Genomic DNA, 3,437 nt, shown 5'->3' with positions numbered 1-3,437 from the left:
TGGGAGATCCACTGCTCTCTTCAAAGCTGTCAGACAGAGTCGTTTGCATCTGCAGAGGTTTCTGCTGCGTTTGTTATTGTTTACTGTGCCCTGTCCGCAGAGGTGGAGTCTATAGAGACAGGCAGGTTTCCTTGAGCTGCTGTGAGCTCCACCCAGTTCGATCTTCCCAGCGGCTTTGTTTACCTACTTAAGCCTCAGCAATGGTGGGCGCCCCTCCCCCAGCCTCGCTGCTGCCTTGCCGGTAGATCACAGACTGCTGTGCTAGCAATGAGGGAGGCTCCGTGGGCTTGGGACCCTCCCGGCCAGGTGTGGGATATAATCTCCTAGTGTGCCCGTTAGCTTAAAGCGCAGTATTGGGGTGGGAGTTACCCGATTTTCCAGGTGTTGTGTGTCTCAGTTCCCCTGGCTAGGAAAAGGGATTCCCTTCCCCCTTGTGCTTCCCAGGTGAGGCGATGCCTCGCCCTGCTTCAGCTCTCGCTGGTCGGGCTGCAGCAGCTGACCAGCACCGATTGTCTGGCACTCCCTAGTGAGATGAACCCAGTACCTCAGTTGAAAATGCAGAAATCACCGGTCTTCTGTGTCGCTGGCGCTGGGAGTTGGAGACTGGAGCTGTTCCTATTCAGCCATCTTGCTCCGCCCCCCAAATGTTTTAAACAATTGATATTTGCCAAAGTTTTCAAAATCAAATTCTAAATTATGTTTTTTTGACCTGATTAATCCCTTTTGATATTAGGTTCTCCAATTTCCAAAAAAAGACATATTCAGCTTATTTCATATATTAAAATTATGCATGAAGCATTGTGAAATATAAAATGGTATTTAACTTTCTTTGAGTTATGTTCATATAAGTATATTTTAGTATCTTACAAAATTACATAAAGTTTCTATAATTCTGTTATGTCTCAGTATATACTAGCAGTAATAATTATAATTCTTAAGTTAAATTGTTGTGTAGCACAAAAATCAACAAACTCCCTTGTCAATTGAGTCTTTAACTGTGGCTGTCCTGAGACTTGTTTTCCACAGGAAGTCATTGTCTTGTTGTAATCCTTTTCAAAAGGTAGTTTAGAATTAGCTACAGGACCCTGATGGGTATTGTTAAATGCAGATATCTGATAGCTTTAAAATTATGCCATTGAGCCAGGCGTGGTGGCTGATGCCTGTATTCTCAGCACTTTGAGAGGCCAAGGCAGGCAGATAGCTTGAGCTTAGGAATTCCAAATCAGCCTTGGCAACATGGTGAAACCCTGTGTCTACAAAAAATACAAAAATTAGTCAGGTGTGGTGGCACATGCCCGTCGTCCTAGCTAGTCATGAGGCTGAGGTGGGAGGACCGTTTGAGCCTGGAATGCAGAAGTTGCAGTGAGATGAGATCATGGCATTGCACTTAAGCCTGGGCAAAATGAGTGAGACCCTGTTTGCAATAAAAAAGAAAAATTAAGAAAAAATAAAATTAAATTTAAAAATGGTGCCATTGAAACAGAAGAAAAAACTTCTAGGGCTGTTGTAGAAAGCTAATATATTCATAAGGACTGCTGGCTCAATATCCGTGCTATGAAGAGTTAATAGCATAGACTAAACCAGTAAAAACATGTAATCTTTTGTCACGTTTTCTGCTTTGAATGTTTCTGATTCCTTCTGTTGTTTTTAGAGTCAAGAAAACTTCTTTTTCTTTGGAGCTATTTACAGCTTTTAACAATTGAATAAATTATAGTCCTGTGAGCAAAATTTGGAGCATATTTCTTTGTGTCTACCTGATTTATCTAGAATTTGAAAACAATTTGTGAGTACTCTTAAATTATAGCAATATAGTTATTTGCATAAGTACAATATAAATCTATTTTCTTTTGTAATAGCACAGTAGTTATTTTACCAAGGCTTTGACTGGAATGGCATGCTTTTGACTATAAACAGACTGCTTTATGGAATCAAAGTTGACATATAAGGCCAATAAAAGCCCTTTAGAAAACTAGCCACATACCTTATCTATGCAGTACCTGTACAGTGTTCCTGACCTGTGGTGAACAAAGAATGTCACTTTCTGACAGGCCCAGGCGCCTCCAGTTATCTTGGGACCTCAAGAGGAGAGAAATTCACCTGACTCATAGAGATACTTGCAAGCACAGATAAATCTGAGGTTTCTTCAGGACAGGCCTTCATACTGTCACAGAGGAGCTACAAAGAGGAAAACTTGCCAAAATCACTAGATCAGGTAGCAAGAGATATATATGCCTCTGTGTGGCTGAGCTCAAGGAAAAAAGTAAAATACATTTAAAGAGGTTAATGTCAAAATACATTTAAAGAGGTTAATTCTGAGCCAATATGAGTGACTGCACCCTGGGGTTACACAGTCTCACCAGGTCCTGAGAAAGCATGCCTATGGTGGTGAGGTTACAGTTTGCTTTATACATTTCAGGGAGACAGGAATTGCATGTGGAGTCATAAAGAAATACATGGAAGGTATGCATTGGTTCATTTAAAAAAGGCAGAATATCTCCTACTGGTGGAGAGGGGCAGTGCTTTCGAGTCATAGGTGGGTTTTGGGGATACTTTAGTGGACAGTTGGTTGAGAGAGTTGAGCTATTATCTAAAGACTTGAAGTTACTAGAAAGGAATACCTGAGTTAAGATTAGCGGGTTATGGAGCCAAGATTCTTGTTATGCAGATGAAGCCTCATAGGTGGCATCCCTCAGAGAGGATAAATGGTGACTGTCTCCTTTCAGACCTTAAAATATGTTGGGTTCTCTCCTAGATCCAGGAAAAGCCTAGAAAGGGAAGGCCTGGCTGCATGAATGGAGATTCTCGAAAGACGCAAATTTCCTACAAAAACAGTTTGCAGGGCCATTTCAAAATATAGAAAAGTATATTTTGGGGTTATATATTTTTATTTCCTTCAGGGTCTGCTATCTGTCATGTGATGCTATACCAGAGTCAGGTTGGAAAGTAAGTCACATCGTACCAGATTAATACAAATCTGCCTAACTAGATGTTATAGTTTGTAGGTCCGTTAGATAGGAATTTGGGCAAGAAAAAAAAGAGTTTAGTCCTGTCCATGAAGAGTCAAGCCCTGTAAAGTACTTAAAGAGTTCATTCTGAGCCAAAGATGGGTGACCAATGACCTGTGACACAGCCCCAGGAGATCCTGAGAACAAGCGCCCAAGGTAGTTAGGACGCAGTGTGGTATTTTATTTTATTTTATCTTATTTTATTTTATTTTACTTTTTGAGATGGAGTTTCACTCTTGTCGCCCAGGCTAGAGTACAATGGCGTCATCTCAGCTCACTGCAACCTCTGCCTCCTGGGTTCATGCAATTCTCCTATCTCAGCCTCCTGAGTAGCTGGGATTACAGGCACCCACCATGCCCAGCTAAGTTTTGTATTTTTAGTAGAGACGGGGTTTCACTGCGTTGGCCAGGCTGATCTCGAACTCCTGACCT

Source organism: Theropithecus gelada, chromosome 8, assembly GCF_003255815.1.
Source record: "Theropithecus gelada isolate Dixy chromosome 8, Tgel_1.0, whole genome shotgun sequence".
Taxonomy (NCBI): domain Eukaryota; kingdom Metazoa; phylum Chordata; class Mammalia; order Primates; family Cercopithecidae; genus Theropithecus; species Theropithecus gelada.
This window is presented reverse-complemented; position numbering follows the sequence as displayed.